General features: G+C 42.7%; 1 protein-coding gene across 2 annotated transcripts in view; it reads right to left on the bottom strand.

Annotated features, from left to right (window-relative positions):
- Dennd2b (DENN domain containing 2B) overlaps nt 1–7,123 on the bottom strand; it is a 149,205-nt gene extending 142,082 nt beyond the window's left edge. Inside the window, exon 1 of one of the 2 annotated variants that reach the window (XM_085841414.1) lies at nt 7,109–7,123. The gene's annotated coding sequence lies outside the window, so the exon portion shown is untranslated. Of the gene's footprint in view, nt 1–6,840; nt 6,917–7,108 lie in introns of those variants that run through there. The other variant, XM_085841413.1, reaches the window with a different exon arrangement.
- Nucleotides 7,124–21,193: the final 14,070 nt, after the last annotated feature.

The following is a 21,193-nucleotide window of genomic DNA, read 5'->3' as shown; positions in this document are numbered from 1 at the left end:
CAACACATAGCCAGGACACCCTCCTAAGAACCACAGATAGTAACAGAAACCAAGGAACAAAACACCTACCTAACAAGGACCAGCTATCAGCCCCTAGACTTACAATCTTTCCATATGCAGATGCCCAGACACCTACATAAAAACACAATCAACGACAGCCAGGACAGTATGTCTCCTCTAGAGCCCACAACCCTACCACAGCAGGCCCTGAGTATTCCAGCATAGCTGAAGCACAAGAAAAAGACCTTAAAATAGCCTTTATGAATATAATAGAGGACTTTAAAGAGGAAGTCAATGAATCTCTTTTTTAAAAAAATCTATGAAAACACAATTAGTGAAAGGAAATGAATAAACAAGTTCACGACCTGGAAGTAGAAATAGAATCAATAAAGAAAACCCAAACTGAGGGAAATAGAAATGAAAAATGTAGGATCTTGAACAGGAACTTCAGAGGCAATAATAGAATAACAGAGATGAAAGAGAGTTTCAGGCACTAAAGACACAATAGAAGAAATGGATATATCAGTCAAAAAAAATAGTTAAATCTAAAAACCTCCTGGCACAAAACATCCACGGGAAAAAAATCCAGAAAATCTGAGACACTATGAAAAGACCAAATCTAATAATAATAATAGAAGAAGAAGAAATCTAGGTCAAAGGAAATATTTTCAACAAAGTCATAGGAAAAAAAATCCCCTAACATAAAAAAGGAAACCCCTATCAAGACACAAGAAGCTGCCGGGCATGGTGGCGCACGCCTTTAATCCCAGCACTCGGGAGGCAGAGGCAGGAGGATTTCCGAGTTCGAGGCCAGCCTGGTCTACAAAGTGAGTTCCAGGACAGCCAGGGCTATACAGAGAAACCCTGTCTCAAAAAACCAAAAAAAAAAAAAAAAAAAAAGAGTATTAAAAGCTGCAAGGGAGACTTCAAAAGCTAGAAGGGACTAGGTAGATATTCTACACTCTGGGACCACAAATGTCAGCCCAGCTCAGACTAATATACTCAGCAAGACTGTCAGTCAGAATAGATGGAAAAAAATAAGACCAAGTACAAATCTAGCACTACAGAGGCCCTAAAAGAAATCCATAAACCTTAAGAGGTTAATCACCACCCCTCCCCACAAACACAAGGAATAATCCTAGACCAGCAAGTCAAAGACATCATAAACGAAATAGACCTAACATATTTACAGAACATTTCACCCAAACACAAAAGAATATATAGAACAAATACTTGGACACAAAACAAGTTTTAACAGATACAAGAAAACTGAAATAACACCCTGCATCCTATCTGACCCACCACAGCTAAATATCAGCAACAAAAACAAGAAAGCTTACAAAACCCAGAGAACCTGAACAACTCTCTTCTGAATGATACAGCCCGACTTTGGCTACTTTGTGGGTTCTTCTTTCTTCCACCCTTTTCCCACCCTTTCAACCCCTAACACTAGGTAGGAGAGCAAAAAGGATAGAAAGGAAAGGGGGTGACATTATCCTCAGGCTACTTCCTGCTGTTTAGGTGTCCCTTGGGGCTTAGCTCTCAGGATACCTAATTTCTTCTTGTTTCTTCTTTGCACACAACTATTGGACATGACCATGACCACCAACAACCAATCAACAACCCACCCTGTCTCTCCAGGCCCTAGCATTACAATACCCTCTGAAAAGTCCCCAGAATTCCAAACATCACACAGTTGCAGAAACTATCTGCAGCTGGCAAAATCATGTCCCTGCTAAAGCATGAGGCAAATCATAGTCAGCTGCTGTGGACAGTCTGAAGCAGCCCCATCTCCCACATCTAGGATTAAAACAAAATCATATTCCCATAATATTTCTGTTTTTTAAAGAAAACAGAAAAACTGTCACTCCAAAACTGTCACTCCAAATGAAAAATAGATCAAGAAAGAAATTAAAGACTTTCTAGAACTGAATGAAGGCAGCTCTAAAAAGCGAGTTCATAGCACTATGTCTACATAAAGAGTCCCCTTTCCTGAGGAACCACCACACTGATTTCCACAGTGGTTGCACAATTTTGTACTCCTACCAACAAAGGATGAGATTCAATTCCCCTTCCTCCACATCCTCCCCAGCATGAGCTGTCCTTTGCTTTATTGATCTTAGCCACTCAGCCGAGTAGAAGATGGAATCTCAGGGTGGTTTTGATTTGCACTTCCCTGATGACTAAGGATGTTGAACATTTAAGTGCTTTTTATCCACTTGAGCTTCCTCTTTTGAGAATTCTGTTTAGACCTATACCCCATTTTTAAATTGGGTTATTTGTTTTCCTAATGTCTTGTTTTTTCACTTCTTTATATATTTTGGATACTCTTTTCTCTTTTTTTCTTTTTCTTTTTCTTTATTTTATTATTGTTATTTTTTAACCTTTATGTTTCTATTTTATACTCCCCTTTATACAACCATCCAATTTTGTTTACATGCTGTTTTCATTATTGGGCAATCATTTTTAAAAAATATTTATTTACTTATATGTCTATGAGTAATCTGTCTTCATACACACCCAGAAGAGGAAATCAGATCCCATTACAGATGTTTGTGAGCCACCATATGGTTTCTGAGAATTGAACTTAAGACCTCTGGAACAGCAGTCAGTACTCAACCCCTGAGCCATCTCTCCAGCCCCCTACTTTATTATTTAGAATACATTTTATCATAGTATTTTATGGGGTTTTTTTAAGGTTTTTATTTATTCTTCTCTCATACAATACATCCCGAGAAGTTCACCCCCCCACCCTCCTCTCTCCTCCAGATCCCCTCTCCCCACACCACCCTCAAGAAAAGAGCAGCAAGTTAGGGTTGGGGAGATGGATCAGTGAGTAAATGATGCTTTATGATGGTGTTTAGATACACATATTGGAAGAAATACATAAGCAGAAATCACTAAATAAAAAATAATAAAAATTGGGAACATATTTGGCAAGTTGATGAAATGAAGAAAAATGAGACAATCATATTAGTAAGGTTCTAATCCTTAGGTATGTTCATGAATAATTATTATTAATAGACATAGAATAAACATATAAGAATATTCATTTACACCAGGCAGTGGTGGTGCACGCCTTTAATCCCAGCACTTGGGAGGCAGAGGCAGGCGAATTTCTGAGTTCGAGGCCAGCCTGGTCTACAGAGTGAGTTCCAGGACAGCCAGGACTATACAGAGAAACTCTGTCTCGAAAAACAAAACAAAACAAAGCAAAACAAAAAGAGCAGGCCTCTCTTGTTTGTCAAACAAACAAGGCACAACAAGATACAATAAGACCAGGCACAAACCCTCACATCAAGTCTAAGCAAGGAAACCCACTAGGAGGAAAAGGGTCTGTCTCATAAGCATGCTCAAAGGGTCAGAGACACTCCCCCTCCCACTGTCAGGAGTCCCCCCAAACCATCAAACCAACAAACATAACACATATGCAGGCCACATGACTGCCACCTTAGTCTCTGTGAGCCCCACGGGCCCCACTTTACTTAATTACATATTAATGTGCTCTCCAAGTGTGCTTAGACCTCTCTGGGTTCCACAGTTCCACCTCCCCCTGTTCTATGGGGTTCCTGGGGAGAGACCCAGTGGAGATCTCCAACCTGGTCTCCCTTCCTGCCCAATGTTTGGCTTTGGGTCTAAGCATCTGCTCCCATCAGCTGCTCTCTAAGTATTGCAGAACATCATTTTTAGGATTTTTTTTCCAGTGTGCTTCTTGGTTCTACTCTTGATCTCTGAGCTATCCAGCCTGTGGTTCCTGGTCATCTAGGTAGTGTTGGGCATGGACCTCAACTTAGACCAGTCACAAGTTGACCACTCCCAGAAATTCTGCACTACCACTGCCCCAGCACATCTTGCAGACAGGACAGATTCTAATCAAAAGTTTTTGTGGCTGACAGCCTTGCCTGATATAGAGGATGGATGGTTCAGTCTCTGTGTCCACCATTATTAGGAGTCCCCACTAGGGTTACCCTCACAGATTCCAGGGAGTTTCCACCTTTTCTGTGCCACCTCTTACTATCTAATAACTCTTTGGCATACCAAGTCTTCATAACACTAAACAAGTTCAGAGGAAAACCCCTACGTCTACAAAGGGAATAGTCCAGGCTATTCAAGAGCTCTAATGAGATAGCTTCACCAACAGCTGCCCTGACTGTGCCCAGTATCTGTGGAGAATCAAAGAGCCTTGTTATAAATTTGGGGATTCGAGGACCCTTTATGTCCCCTAGCAGTACATACAAACACAATTCCTTGGTAAAGGGATAGGAAGGACTGTCTACATCTCTAAATCCTTTCTACAATACAATGCAATAATATTCCCAAGACTTCTTATTGTTCCACCAGTTACAAAAGGTGAAAAAAGTTGGTCTCATTTAGAAAGATATCTCAGTTCATTTTTGTCTTATTTTAAAATTAAGCATTTCTAATTAGAAGCAAGAAAATGTATTCAGGCAGAGCATCTCAAAACATTGAGGGGAGGCAAGGAAAGGCTCTTAAATTACAGCACTGAACTCTGCCTCTCAGGGTAGTTGTCCAAAACACTGTCACTGGAGTATTGCAAAATGTGGGCAGAACATACAGGACAGGCCACCAGTGGTATTCCATTTCAGGGTTGTCAGCTAACATTTGCTCCTTCATATTCCCAGCAACCTTGTGGTTAATGCAAGCTTCTTCCCAGTTATCTAGCTACTTCCTGCAGGGTACATACTGTCAACGGGGCAGAACCTGAAACACCTATACCTTGCTTACATCTCCTTTTTATCCTCCTGATTACAAAGTATATATGACATCACTCACATTCTCATACACCTATGTCACATGACTTCTAAAACCACGTTTCTGGCCATCATTGCCTTTCTTAAAAACCTTTAGAAGCTGATCATGTGAGTGGGATAAAATTCCAGCCCTCGAGCCAGAATTCAAGCTGACCACAGTCCCTGCAGCTGGACCTCCCACCACTCACTGTGGAAGTAACAGTGAACACACAGTCAGTCAGCAAACTGGGCATCTAAATACCAGCTCGGCCATGACTGCTGTGCCATCCTGAGCAGGCGGCCTATCCTATGGCTCTGGTCTTCTCTCCTAAAAACAAGAGCAGTGAAGAATGAGAGCATCCAGCAGCCCATGGCTCAGAGCACTGCTGCATTTGACTCTTCTCCCTAGTCCCTATCTAAATAGCTCGCTCTGCTCTCTTGAAAACCATCAACTGCACCATTCATTTGCACAACCACACTTCCAGGCCCAACTCAAACAGCCTTCTGGGAAGTGTTCCTGCCTCGTTACCATCTTCTACTTGTTGATGTGTAATTCTTACATTATAAATCAATCAACAAGATATTTACTCGTGTCAATCCTTTTTTCTGAAAGTACACAAATTGAGGGGCAAGCACTTTACCAAACTAATCACAATAGAAAATACATTGATGATAAAGGTTTTCTTGAAACTGCCAGAAAAGGGTTTCTTTCTGGCCCAATTAAGGAATAAAAAGAACCCTCCAACATGTATCTTTCTCCAAGTATTTATATGAACCACTCTCTTCCCCAGAATTTGCACAGTCTTTCCAAAGTCTCCTAGAGACTCTTACGCAGGCCAGGGGAATACACACACCTTTTGCTTCATTTACTAGACTATACATTCAATAGACTCTGAGCCTCAGAGTCTTCCTTAATTCAGCATGGGATACAGAGAGCATGGACAATTCAGTCCTTCTGATTATGTTTTCTAAAATTTACACCATTTCTGGTCCTTTAGGCATCTCTTACATCTGAAAAGGGAAAAAAAATCCACGAAGGGAGCAGGGCACGGTATTTTCACACCTCTAATCCCAGGATTTGGGTAGTGACGGCAGAAAAAGCTCAAGAGTTTAGGGTCAGCCTGAGATACATGCGACCTTGTCCTCCGCAACCCCACCCCCCCACCCCAAAAAAATTAACGAAGGCATCTACCTTCTGAAAAACACCCTATGTACAAAACAAAACTACTATGTAGTCAGTTGGGGGTTTTCCTTGTGGCCCTTACCATCTTGGACATGAACTAATGACTTCTTTACCACTCTCCAGACTCTGCAATGAAAAAGCAGAAACATCTGGGTGGAAATGAGATAAAGAGCTGGTCTGAGACTGCATTATGGCAAATTCTTTCATTCAGCTAGGCAGCTAAACTATTGTAAGCTATGCTCATACAAAATTTCCCACAACACTGCAATATTCCTTTAAAAACACTAGAAAATGTTCAGTCCTCTCACCTTTACTTGGAACTAGATTTTCAGACCTTGAAAGTATGGCAAATGTTGAAGTGAGCTCCTTCAATGCTAGGTCACTTCATTACCACCAGTAAGCTATAAGCGTAAGGAGGTAGCAAGCCAACAAACCCTGTTTAACTGATCCAAGTGATAGAAGACAAAGTTAATTTCCTTTGTTCGAGTTAGAAGCTAGTCTGTGTGGGTGCTGTGTCTGAGCGTACACGCATGTTCCTCACCCAGCCGCACTCCAACAGCATAGGCTCAGGTAAATGCAGTTTAACTCTGTCTCGGTCCGAGGCTACTTGCATCCCGCTGTTCTACACAATTCCAGACTCGGATCTGCGCTTCATACCCCACACAGCGTAGCCCGGGCCAGACCGGAAGGCAGGGCTGGCCACGACCGCCCAGGAGGGCAGTCCCCACCAACTTTGAAAGCCATGGCCCGCACCTAGTACTCACGCAGCAGGATCCCCTGCCTGGGCCGGGAATAAAGAAAATGGAAGGGCTCGGTGAGCGGCAGAACTGGAATCTGAGTCCTATGCGCCCGCCACCGGGAGGGGAACAGAAGCAGAGACTCCTGAGAGCGACCGGGACCACTTACCTCCGCCGCCCGAGCCGGCCGGGAGCTCCGCACAGCCCCAGGAGGGGGACTGCTCCCGCAGAGAGGGCGGGCGGCGGGAGGGCTGCAGGGCCAGGGGAGGCGTGCCTCTACCGAGTCCTAAAGGGTGGGTTGCTGCAGCCTGGAGGAGGGTTGTGCTCCCGGGTGTTGGGTGCGGGGGGAGTGGGGAGAGGACGTTGCGGTGGGCGGGGGGGGGAGCTATGACCAGAGTAGGGTGGGAAGTCGGACCCCCAGACCGCACCGCCCTCACCTCGGCACCATCCGACCAAGGATTGTCTGGATCTGGAGCAGAAGGACAAGGGGATCAGAAACTTTATGTCATTTTCTCATACACACGTGACCCCCCTGCAGTCCAGATGGTTTCAATCACCAGAGGAAAAAAGCCGCTCTGCTGGTATGCAGGAAAAGCCGGAGCTGGGAAAGTCTGGGAAAGCTGCCTGTACAGCCGGCTTGCCTTCAAACAAACCCAAGTACTCTTTCCGTTCTGCTGGCTTTGGGCCCAGGAGCCCTAAGAAACCGAAAAGACATTAAAAGAAGCTACCCTGGGTCTGCAGCCAGTAGCAGAACTAAATAAAGCTCTAGGGTTGTAAGGATCAGGTCTGAAGTCAAAGCTCCACAGGAATTGTGAGAATTGTAAAAATTTCACGTGCAGGCAAAATCAAAAGGTAAATGAGAATGCTATTCAATGAAGAAACAAGTTACGGAGGACAGTCTTATTTACCAGTGAAATTCGAAGGAAAAATCATAAACCTAGTAGAACAATCCGTTTCAATCCAGGCCCACACTTACTTGGTAGAATGCTATGTAACTTGAATTCTCTTCCCATAAATTGTTTACAAATAGACCATGGAACTGGAATGAGAAATAGTGAAAACTGACTTTCAAAATTTAGAATTGAAAATTGAAATTTTGGCGGAGTGATAGCACACAGCTTTAATCCCAGCACTAGAGAAGCAGAGGCAAAAAGGTCTCTTTTTTTGAGTTCAAGGCCAGCCTGGTCTACACAGCCAGTTCCAGGGTAGCCAGGTCTACAAAGAAAGACCTTGTCTCCAAACAGAACAAAATTTACAATTTTAGGGCTGGGGGTATAGCACACGGGAGCCTCTGGGTTTACTCTGTGATCACACTTTATAATTTTACATACAGTAGTTGCATTTCAAAAGTATGTAGATGAATATAAGCAGGCTCTAAAGCTAAGGCCAGTTTCAAAGCCCAAGCCAATTGAATTGTCACATATCCTAAAGAGATATTTACTCAGCTGCAAGAAGATAAGCACTAAAAATAATACGTTTAAGATTTATCCTGGAAATAATTCAACTTGCTCATGATTGAGCACAACTAGTGACAAGAACCAAAGTAATATAAAACTACTGTTCCTCTTCCAAAAGAGGATATCAGAGATGAATTGTAGTATCATGTCATTAGCTCTTTATCATCATCATATTGACATCAGAGAGGACGTCTGCACTGTTGAGGAGACTTTACCGTTGATAAGTTGGACTGGCTCTGTCTACACTGGGAAAAACCCGACTTTTAGCTGCTGTAGAGACACTTTGGAAAACAAAGGTGTTGCCTGGAACTGAGCAAGTCAGTATAGGTTTATTCCAAACTCACAATCAGGTTCACTGGCCTGTGGATCCTCCAAGAGAACTGGGCTACACTTGGATGGATTTGCCTCTCTAAATCTCCAGCCTTAAATTAGGGTGATTATTCCCCCAACACAGAAAGAGAGAATGCCTGTATGGCAACAGGGAGGAGGACCAGGGACACGGGAAATGGGCAATGACAAGCCAAGCCTCATAGCTTAACAGTCCTGGCAAATGCCCATCTCTAAGGACCTGTAGCGGGTGAAGGGGTGGGAGAGAGAATTCAGAGGCCTCAAGCATGCATGCTAAGCACAAGCTGTACCACTGACTACACCACCAGCCCTGTAAGGAGGCTCACAGGTCTCTCACTTCTAAAACTAATGCATTAACACCTCATTTTCTCCATGGGTGACCTCTAGAGAGAAAGCCAACTGAACAGAAGGCATCAAGATTTTCTTCCACAGAGATCCAGGACATTAGTTATTCTCATCTCTAGCTACTGAGAATTCTTGTGTGCTGAAGCAATTGCAAGAGGCAATAATGAAGTACAAATCATTCTTTTTATCTGAAACTTCAATTATAAATTATACAAAGAGCTCCACGTGTGTGTGTGTGTGTGTGTATCCACAATTGTATGCATACTACAGAGCATATGTAAAGATCAGAGAACAATGTTCAGTAGTTGTTTCTCTCCTTCCACTTATCAATGCAAGGTCTATCTCTTTCTTCCATATTGTACTCCAAGCTAGCTGACCTTTGACCTTTCTTTGAGTCTCCTGTCTCTGCCTCCCAGCTCACAGGCTGGGATTGCAGACACATATCGCCACTGTACCTGGTGCTTTAAAAATTACTCTATTATTTAAATCACATAGATATGTATGTTCGATGTGTGGTTATGTGCATCAGTGAGTACAGGTACTATGACGTCTAGAAGAGGGTACTGGATCCCCTGGAACTAGGTTTACTGCTATTTTTCTGTACCCTACATGGGTACTGGGAATTGAACTGCAGTCCTCTGCAAGAGCAGCAAGCACTATGAACAGCTGGCCGTCTATTCAGCCCCTATGTCCAGAAATGAACTTAGGGCAATCACTTTTATCCACTGAGACATCTTGCCTGCTCATGTGTGGAATTGTTTTTAGTCCTGAGAAAAACTTTTACTAGATCTGTTCTTTCAGGAAGAAAATTAGCATATCTTAAAAGTTTCTAAACATAGTCTTAATCTTAATTCCACTTATGTGAGCATTACTGAGAGACTACTATTGGCTAAATATTTATTAGAAACATTGACATCTGGAATTTCTTTTAATTTTCATTAACCAAATATTCATCTTGTTGGAAGAACAAGGCCAATTATGAATAATGTTCTTAAGAAGATAGTATGCTCTGAAAACAGGAGTCAAGTCTAGTTTGCTCACAATTACATCCTATATACTTACCATGAAATAAGTCTACAATGCTATTTCAATACTCATGCTATTTGAGTGAATAAAAAATGAGCTGAGCACAGTGAAACGCCTGTGGTTCCAGCTTCCCAAGACTCTGAGACACACCTGGGCAACAGGGAGACGTCATAGGAAAAGGAAGAGGGTAGTAAGTATACTCTCAGTAGGCTGCTGTCCTGTGGAGCATGTCACTTATAAACAACAGAATAAAATAATAGCTGTGGGGAAGAGCTAGCAGAGGAAAGAGAAGGAGTGGTTAGCACTAGCCAGCTGTGCACTTTAATCACAATGTATGTTCAGAAACAGCCTGCTGAAAATAGGAAGCATTTGTGGAAGGAATTTGGTCTGTTTAGTGCCTAAATTAGGGACTTCAGAGATACACTTTCCCATGTCCCCGTTGTTCAGTGCCCTCAATGAGAGCCAAGACAAGATTTGAGCATAAACATCCTGACTCTAATTTGGATAGCATGAATACAGTCCTTTCATCCTCTCTCCTACTTCTCCTCTGCCTCCAAGTCATTTCCTCTGTACTGTCTTCTGTCAGACAAATGCAAGTCTCCTAATTTTCAGATGTAGAAGCTTTGGCTCTCTTTGTGTAGAGACGTACAATACAGCCTGATTACATGGTCATATTCCATACAGATGCCTGGCAACACATCTTATAGCTAAGTGTCTGTATATTTTAACTCCGAGAGACTTAAAATCCAACTATTTTACCACACACCAAAACAGAACTTGACATCACAAAGATGGGCTTTAGTTCCTTTTGCTGTTTTAAGTCCTGCACTTAAGCAGGGTAAGCTGTTTGGGGTTTGGGTTGACATACTTTTTTTTCCTTCAGGGAAAGATTTTTGGGCCTACAGCTCCAGTACTCACGAAGCAGAATTCCCCATAGCACACGTGCCCATTAGCCTGGCTATGGTGCTGTGCTTCCTGGTCCATCCAACCCGGTTTCTCCGTAGCAGGAAAACGGGAGACATGGTTGGCCTAGATGACTCAGCTTTCCAAGACAGATGTTCCAAACATCCTTTCTTAGTCTTCGTTTTTTGTTTAGATTTTAGGGTATTCTGGGTTAGGGGACGGTGGTATTTGGTTGGTTGGTTTGGAGACAGGGCCTCATTGTAGCCCAGGTTAGCCTTCAATCTGCTCTATAACTAAGAATGACCTTAAGCTCCTGATCCTCCTGCCTTCACCGCCAAAGTCCTTTTCTATTATTTAAGAACATTGTGTTTTAGTTAAACTGCCAAACTTGAGTGTTACTTTAAATAATCTGGAAATGGTTTTTAAAAACATTAATCACAGCCGGGCGTGGTGGCGCACGCCTTTAATCCCAGCACTAGTGAGGCAGAGGCAGGTGGATTTCTGAGTTTGAGGCCAGCCTGGTCTACAAAGTGAGCTCCAGAACAGCCAGGGCTATACAGAGAAACCCTGTCTCGAAAAACCAAAAAAAAAAAAAAAAAAAAAAATTAATCACAAATAAATAATTACAAAGCTGGGTGGAATGGTGAACACCTTTAATACCAGTACTAGGTACTAGCAAGGGGATCTATGAGGTCAACCTGGTGTACACTGCAAGTTCTAGTCTAGCCAGAGCTATATTGTAAGACCTTGCCTCAAAAATAAAGAAATGAATAAATAAGCAGAAAAATAAACACAAATATTAACCAGACTCCATAACCTTCACAAGTGATATTTCTGCTTTCCATTCACCCAGATGTGAATGGAATGTCATTTGTTTGTTTATGTTTGTTTGTTTATGTTTTTCAGAACAGGGTTTCTCTGAGAAACCCTTGAGTCCTGGAACTCACTCTGTAGACCAGGCTGGCCTCAATTTCACTGAGAACCACCTGTGTCTGGCTCCCAGGTGCTGGAATTAAAGGCGTAAGCTACCACTACCTGAGTTAAAAGCTCATTTCTAAAGCAGCTGGGTGTGCTAAGGCATGCTTGTAATTTCAACACTTAGAAAGCTAAGGCTGGAGAATTCCTGCAAGTAGAAAGCCAGCATAAGATATACAGGGAAATCTTGTCCAAGCACAAAACACAGGATTGGGGATATTACTCAGTTGGTAGAGGGTTTGCCTAGAATCCAGAAGCCCTAGATTTTATTCCCACTGCTGCATAAAAATTGGGTATGGTGGTATTCATACCTGTAATCCTAGCATATGGAAAGTGGAAACAGGAAGGTCAGTTCTTGAGCTATATAGTGAACTCAAGGCTAATCTGAGCTCTACATGAGACTCTGTCTCAAGATAAAACAAACAACTTATGGTCATGGAGACTTTCACATGAGCTTTAAGACTCTGAAGCAAGGGGTTGGTGAGTTGGCTCAATGGCTAAGACCACTAGTTGCTCTGGCAGAGGACCCATGTTCAATTCTTAGCACCCATGTGGTGGTTCACAACCACCAATAACTTCAATTCCAGGAGATTCAAGTTTCTCTTCTGACCCATGGGCCCCAAGCACATATGTGGACATAGACACACACGCTGTGTAACTAACTGTTCAGCAAGTTAAAGCACTAGCCATACAAATCTCACAACCCAAACTCAATCCCCAGAACCCAAATAAAAAGTCAGATGCATCTGTAATCACATCACTAACGGGAGAGGAGAGCTGCTCTTGAGTGGAAGCTAGTCTTCACAGCAGCCAGAGCCCTTCCTCGAAAAGGGTGGGGGGGATGAGAACTGACCCCTGAAAAATGTTCTCTGACCTCTACATGTTCACCATAGCACATGCACATCCATACTCACATTTTAAAAATAAAAAGACACAGCTCTGACAAGTAGAAAGGGAACCAGATATGGTAATGCATGCATGTAACCCGAAGGCTGAGAGAAGAAGGAATAACCATGAGTGGTATGGAAGGTCTTGTTTGTCTTCTCATTCACTCTGTGTTTGATTTCCAAGCCCCTCAAGCACCGTGGCATGTGCAAAGTCACTGGGTTCTCACTTAGATCTAAAATGTCTTCACAGGTAGGCATCAGTCTAGACCTGCTGACTTAGAATCCCCAAGGCCAATCAGTAATAGGCTAACGGATAAGGTCTTTGCTTTGTTAGTTGTACAGAGCATAACTTTCTTTCTAGGAGAGCCCTACCATTACTACACACTCACCCACACAGGCTTCCCCAAAGGAACTGAGAAAATATTACATAAACTGAAATAGAGCACAGTTCTTTCCTTCACAATAATACTTGGACACAACTACCTTAACAGCCTATCTTTAAAAAAAATCCATTAACTAAACTCTTAAGAATTAATTCCCACCAAATAAAGATTATGCTTAATAAAACATAAAAAAATTACCGAGGAATCAGCAAGATTTTGTTAAACAAGGAACACTAAAAGGTCACCTTTGATACTATTCCTGGGGAGACCTGAACAAACATCTCACTCACCCCAGAGAAGAAAAAATCAATAGATCCAAGTTAAGGATACCACCAAAATCTAACCTGATGAATCAATGAGTTTTATTGGTATTACTTACAAGAATACGGGTGAGGGTTTACTTAGAGGAGCAGAAATGACTCAAAGACAGCCACATCACCAAAACCCCACACCATCATGAATCATGGCTGACAAAATCTGGAAACCTGGGGCTCACCATACAATTTGCAGGTAGCTCCACAGACTGAAGGGTGTCTTTTGTAGGTGGTTCCGTTAGTCTGAGCCTTTTCTAGCTTGTTTGAAAATGTCTTTGTGGTCCTTATAGCTTATATGCTTGTAGAGGGAGAAACCTAGTATATCTCATCAGTTTCAGGAACTTCCTGAGCTTAAAGAGCTTGCCTGAAGGATAGACTGTTTTCACCTCCTCTTAGAGCATTCAATGTTTAAGACATTTTAAATGTCTCTGAAAAATTACTATACCACTCCATTGAAACTACTGATTTCATACTAACCTTTCAAGATATCTGATTAAAGAATGCTTAATTAAAATTTTTTAAATATTGACTTATTTTTGTGGATGTATGTGGATGTATACAACTGCCGCAGTGTATACATGAAGGTCAGAAGACAATTTGTAGAAGTCTCTTTGCATTATTTGGGTTTTAGGGATTTAACTCAGGTCATCAGGCATGGCAGCAACAACTTTATCATTAGCTGAGCAATCTCACCACTTCCAAGACTGCTTAACCTTTTAAATTGTAAAAAACAGGAAATTCAGAACACTGACATGAATTATATGTAAAACTTTTTTGACATTGTGACTTAAAAAAGCATTTTACATATAATAATATGTAAATATAGGTAAGACATAACTAAATGTAAATTTTAAATACAAAATAAAATAATATACAAGAAAAATAAGCTCCCCCTAATATTGTTTGCATGTTCACGTTCATTTGTGTTCAAGTGTGCATGTGCCACAGTGCTTTTGTGGAGGTCATGGGATAAATTCATGTGTGGTCCTTTCTTTCCACCTTGTTTGAGGCAGAGTCTCTTTGTTGTTCAACTGCTGCTGCTGCATATGTCAAGCTAGCTGCCCTTCAAAGATTTTCCTGTGTCAGCTGTCAGCCTTCTGTCTCCTCATAGGAGACTTGGACAGCAGATGTATGCCACAGCACCCAGCTTTATGTGGGCTCTCGGAGTTTGAACGAAGACCCTCACACTTGTTATTTTACTCACCGAGCCATCTCCCCACCCAAAACTTTCTTCTCATTCTCACTATCAGTTCCCCTCACTGGGAAATCACTGCAGATTATGTATTCGTTTAGAGCAAATTTGAAGGGCTCTACCCCAATCCATTAATTGGATTAGCAGAATGGCAACTTGCACATGGAGGTTTGACTAAGAATGGCACCCAGAGGCTCTTACATTTAAATGTGTAGTCATTAGAAAGTGGCACTATTTTAGAAGAATTAGGAGATAGGCCTTGTTTGGGGAAGTGTGTCACTGGGGACACCCACACCAGGCCCAGTCTCACTCTGCCTACAGATCAGGATAAAGCTCTCAGCTACTTCTCCTGCCTTCATGGTCCCCACTGTGATGATAATGGATAGAGTCTCTGAAACTGTAAGCAAGCCCCAATTAAAAGGTTTCCTTTATAAGAGTTGCATGTCGGGCTGGTGAGATGGCTTAGTGGGTAAGAGCACCCGACTGCTCTTCCGAAGGTCAGGAGTTCAAATCCCAGCAACCACATGGTGGCTCACAACCATCCTTAAGGAGATCTGGCGCCCTCTTCTGGAGTGTCTGAGGACAGCTACAGTGTACTTACATATAATAAATAAATAAATAAAATTATTAAAAAAAAAAAAAGAGTTGCATGTCATAGCATCTCTTCATAGCAATAGAGCAATGATTAAAACAATGTACTTACTTATTAGTTTTTCTCTGTATAATTCCAGACAACAAAATTGCAGCAAGCAGTATTGGTTAGCATGCAGATGTGGTTATAAAAACATTCCATCTGCTTGCTAATAATTTCCTGATTTTTATTTCTAACTCACACAATCCTTCCAAATAATGTTAGTGTGTTGACTGACAAAGAATGGAAATCTGTAGGAAATTTTTGGTATATGAATATTCACAAATAGTACACATTCTTCTCTCATAACCTAAAAATTTTCTACACAATAAAGGAAAGATTTTATTTAACTCTACAAGGAGTTCAAAAGAAATACTGACTGGTAATGCTGGATAATTAAAAAGTTGTAGGATGGGCTGGAGAGATAGCTCAGTGGTTAAGAGCACTGACTGCTCTTCCACAGGTCCTGAGTTCAATTCCCAGCAACCACACGGTGGCTCACAACCATCTGTAAGGGGATCTCATGCCCTCTTATGGCCTGCAGGTGTATATGCAGCAGAGCACTCATACAATAAATTAATTTTTTTTAAAGTTATAGGATTATTAATAAAGAAAATAGAAAAACTGTAGTACTTGGAGAGAAATAATGAGAAGTGTAATCCTGTCTAGTAAATATCTTTTCGATTTCAGTGATTATTTTCAAGTATTACTACTGAGATTTTTACAGAAAATTAGGACAAGTTATTATTTTCTTCTACTGTTAGAAAATAGCTGTGATGCTTTCCCGAGCTGCACTTCCACAGCAAAAGCAGTTTCCATGCCTTAAATTCCACAACATGCCTTTCACTCTCCCCTTTCAATATGTACCAAAGATGTAATATAAAAAAAAAAAAAAAATCAAAGTTCTCTTCCAATAATCAGTCATGAAAAGGTTGCATTATACCTAGGTCCGTATGTTTTTGTGTTATAGCATTTGGTATTTTATTCTAATACTAGGATAAAAATAACAATAGTCCACTTAAGGAAGGCTTTGGGGTAACTTCAGTGATTCGCCAGCTAGGAGAACAGGATCAGTGATTGGTCTGCTAGGAGAACAGGATCAGTGATTGGTCAGCTAGGAGAACAGGATCAGTGATTGGCCAGCTAGGAGAACAGGATCAGTGATTGGCCAGCTAGGAGAACAGGATCAGTGATTGGCCAGCTAGGAGAACAGGATCAGTGATTGGCCAGCTAGGAGAACAGGATCAGTGATTGGCCAGCTAGGAGAACAGGATCAGTGATTGGCCAGCTAGGAGAACAGGATCAGTGATTGGCCAGTTAGGAGAACAGGATCAGTGATTGGCCAGCTAGAACAGGATCAGTGATTGGCTAGCTAGGAGAACAGGATCAGTGATTGGCCAGCTAGGAGAACAGGATCAGTGATTGGCCAGCTAGGAGAACAGGATCAGTGATTCGCCAGCTAGGAGAACAGGATCAGTGATTGGCCAGCTAGGAGAACAGGATCAGTGATTGGCCAGCTAGGAGAACAGGAGCGCTGAGATGCCAGGTGCTCTGGATGCACAGGAAATGAAAGCAGGCTCAGCGAGGTTCATTAAGTGTGCTGGATAGTTTGGTTTTCGTTTTGATTTTTTTGAGACAGAGTTTTTCTGTGTAGCCCTGGCTGTTCTGGAACTTGCTCTGTAGACCAGGCTGGCCTTGAACTCAGAGATGTGCCTGGCTGTGGGATCCAGCTCTGTGCTTGATAGTTTTGTCAACCTGACACAAGCTCAAGTCATTTGAGGAGAAAAAACCCTCATTTAAGAAAATGCCTCAAGCCGCACGCCTTTAATCCCAGCACTCAGGAGGCAGAGGCAGGCGGATTTCTGAGTTCGAGGCCAGCCTGGTCTACAAAGTGAGTGCCAGGACAGCCAGGGCTACACAGAGAAACCCTGTCTCGAAAAACAAAAAAAAAAAAGAAAGAAAGAAAATGCCTCTATAGCACTGGACTCTAGGCTAGCCTGCAGGGTGTGTTTTTTGTTTTGTTTTGTTTTAATTAGTGATTGATAGGGGAGGATCTGGCCTATTGTGGGTGGGGCTATTATTTGTTTGTGATCCTAGGATAGACAACAAAGCAGGCTGAGCAAGCTGTGGGGAGCAAGTTAGGAGCACCCTCCATGGCCCCTGCATGAGCTCCTGCCTCCAGGCTCTGCTCTGTTTGAGGTCCTGTCCTGACTTCCCTGGATGGTGCACAATAACAAGAAGTATAAGGCAAATAAACCCTTTCCCAAGCTGCTTTGGTCACGGTGTTTCATCATAGCAATAGTATCCCAAATTAAGACTTAAGGCTGAACAGTCTTCATCTACCTACAACTTTCAGTTTTTCGGCATTCAGTATGATGTAGGCCAGAGGTTTGTCATATATAGCTCTTATTATATTGAAGCACTTCTCTTAAACTTAGATAGTTCTTGGTTTTTGTAGTGTTAGTTTTCTTGGGGGATTTGGGTGTGTGTGTGTGTGTGTGGTAGTGGTTTTTAAATCATGTAAGAATGTTAAATTTTTAATCCTTTCTGTGTCTATTGGCATAATCATATGGTTTTCTATTTTCTTCTATCAATATGAGATATTACATTTACTGATTTTTGTATATTGGATAATGAATTTCTGGCACAAATACTGCTGTATAAAGGTATTTTATATGCTGTTGAATTTGACATTTGAATTACTAGTATTTTATTGATAACTGACTGAATAATAAAAAGTCCTATCTGGTAAAAAAAAAAAAAAAAAAAAAAAAAAAACCATGAGCTAATATTAAGGAATTTAAATTTCATTATAGAGAACATGTCAGTCTTGGAAACAGTAATGTGATGTGCACTTTGCGAAAACAACTCCAGATATAATGTAAGGCTCCCGGTTGAGGGATTGGGGCCACCCACCCATTTCCAAAATTTTAACCCAGAATTGCTCCTGTCTAAAGGAAATACAGGGACAAAGAGTGGAGCAGAGACTGAAGGAAAGGCCATCCAGAGACTGCCCCACCTGGGGATCCATCCCATATGCAGACACCAAACCCAGACACTATTGCTGATGTCAAGAAGTGCTTGCTGACAGGAGCCTGATACAGCTATCTCCTGAGAGGCTCTGCCAGATCCTGATCAATACATATGGAGATGCTCAAAGCCAACCATCAGACTGAGCACAGGGACCCCAATGGAGGAGTTAGAAGTACTAAAGGAGCTGAAGGGGCCCTATCTGGCATCAATGGGAGAGGAGGCCCTTGGTCCTGTGAGGGTTTGATGCCCAAGTGTAGAGGAATGCTAGGGCAGTGGGGCAGGAGTGGGTGGGTGAGGGAGCACCCTCATAGAAGTAGGGTAACAGGATGGGATAGGGGGTTTGCAGAGGGGAAGCCATGAAAGGACATAACATTTGAAGTGTAAATAAATAAAATATCCAATTTGAAAAAAAAAAAAAGATTTAGGGCTGGAGAGACAGCTCAGCAATAAAGAGTGTAAACTCTCAGAATTCCCAGCACCCGCCTTCCGTGACTTAAAACTGCCTGCAACTGCAGCTCTAGGAGATCTACCGGCCTTGGAGGGTACATATAAAGACATGAGGACACACACATAAATAAAAATTAGATTTACATACGTAGTTTAAGGTTTTATTTTGTGTTTAATTATGGGTATGTGCATGTGAGTGGGAAGGGTGTCGATCCCGGAGCTGGAGTGACAAGCTGAGTGACATGGGTGCTGGAAACAGAACAAGGTTCTCAGCAAGTGTGGCCTCCCTTCCCCCAGCCTGGAACCTGCCTGCTCAAGGGTGGAGCTACCGGCTCATTCGTCCTGCCACGCCTACCTACTGCTGGAACCTGCCTTTGCTGTCTGGAGGCACACACGTGTTCGTCCTGCTACTGGACCCCGAGTTACTTGGCGGGAAATTGGGTTCCCTCCCCCTTCCTTTATTAACTGAGTGTCTGGAATTAATAAAATTGAGTCTTGATCAGAATGTTTGTTGTCTTGACTCCATTGTTTCTTCCGCCCCGTCTAGTTACCTCTCTTTCAGCCTGAACTGCCATTTTCAGTTGAACCGTTCGTGTTGTGGACTGCGGGCGGCAACAGTTGGCGCCCGAACAGGGACCTGAAGAATGGCAGAGAGATGTTAAGAGAAACGACTGCTGTGTGGAGCTCCACAAGAAAGGAAAGAATCTTCGTATCGGAGGAGCATCGGAGCAACGGACAGGTACACATGCTAGCGCTAGCCTAAAAAATTTCAGTTTTGTAAAGTGTTGCTGAGGATGCGGTAGGATACGAATCAAGTTTGAAGCAGTGCTAACCCAACACTGTTTCTGCTTGGGGTCAGCAGTTCGTTAATCGGAACTAGATACGGAGACAGGCAGTGTGCCGCAGTTTTTTAGAAAACTGCTTAGGTGGAAGAAAGAAGGGTTCAAAATCATGGATCAGGCTATTGTTTTTAGTTTTCAGGAGTTGCTTAAGGAAAAAGGAGTAAGGCTTGAAGTACAATTAGTAAGAAATTTTTTAGATAAGATAGATAGCTGTTGTCCATGGTTCAAAGAAGAAGAAACGATAGATTGTGGAACCTGGGAGAAAGTTGGTGAGGCCCTGAATATCGCTCAGACAGATAATTTTACCCTAGGTCTCTGGGCGCTTGTAAATGATGCTATAATAGATGCAACTTCTCCAGGGCTAAATTGCCCTCAGGCGGAGCTTGTGGTATCTCAGGAGGAGTGCCTATCAGAGAAGGCCTCCTCAGAAAAAGATCTTCTTAACTCAAAAATTGATAAATGTGGAAACTCTGATGATGGACTGAATTTTAACAAAAATCACTCAGATAGAGGAATTGCCCATTACCCTAATGAGAATTGGTCCTCTTGCGAATCTCCCGCTTCACCCATAGTCACCACTTCGGGAGGTGCTACGCATAGGGACACACGGCTAAGCGAGTTAGAATTTGAGATTAAGCTTCAGAGGCTGGCTAATGAGCTTCGGGAACTAAAAAAGATCTCAGAAGCGGAGAAGAGTAACTCTTCTGTAGTTCACCAAGTGCCGCTAAAAAGAGTTGTGAGTCAGACTCATGGGAAAGGACAGAATTCGTCTAATACGCTGGCCTTTCCTGTGGTCGAGGTAGTTGATCAGCAAGATGCTAGGACCAGACATTACCAGACCTTGGATTTCAAGTTGTTAAAAGAGTTAAAGGCAGCTGTTGTGCAATATGGTCCTTCAGCCCCATTCACTCAAGCATTACTGGACACAGTTGCGGAGTCAAACTTAACCCCCTCAGATTGGAAGACTCTGTCCAAGGCTACCCTGTCAGGAGGAGATTTTTTGCTTTGGGATTCTGAATGGCGAGACGCCAGTAAGAAAACTGCTGCTTCTAATGCTCAGGCTGGTAACCCAGACTGGGATAGCAACATGCTTTTAGGAGAGGGTCCATATGAGGGACAGACAAATCAGATTGATTTTCCCGTTGCAGTGTACGTGCAAGTTGCGACAGCCGCACGCCGTGCTTGGGGAAGGTTGCCAGTTAAAGGAGATACTAGTGGAAGTTTAGCTAGCATTCGGCAGGGTTCTGATGAACCATATCAGGACTTTGTGGACAGGCTGTTGATTTCCGCTAGTAGAATCCTTGGAAGTCCAGACACAGGTAGTCCCTTTGTTATGCAGCTGGCTTATGAGAATGCTAACACAACTTGCCGAGCTGCAATTCAACCGCATAAGGGACAGACAGATTTGGCGGGATATGTCCGTCTTTGCGCAGACATCGGGCCTTCCTGCGAGTTCTCGCAGGGAACCCACGCGCAAGCAATGTTCTCAAGGAAACGAGAAAATAATGCATGCTTTAATTGTGGAAGTTTGGATCATTTTAGAAGTAATTGTCCTAAGAACAAGGGCGCCAAGGGTAGACAAACAGGCCGTACCCCAGGAATATGTCCCCAGTGTGGGAAGGGCCGCCACTGGGCAAAAGATTGTAAGCATAAACCAAGGGTTTTGAGCCGCCCGGTGCCGGGAAACGAGGAAAGGGGTCAGCCCCAGGCCCCGAGTTACTCAAAGAGGACAGCTTATG

The sequence above is a fragment of the Mus caroli genome, unplaced genomic scaffold (genome assembly GCF_978045245.1).
Source record: "Mus caroli unplaced genomic scaffold, Mus_caroli_1 scaffold_8, whole genome shotgun sequence".
Taxonomy (NCBI): domain Eukaryota; kingdom Metazoa; phylum Chordata; class Mammalia; order Rodentia; family Muridae; genus Mus; species Mus caroli.
The sequence above is the reverse complement of the archived record's forward strand: the minus strand, read 5'-3'. Positions and strand labels throughout refer to the sequence as shown.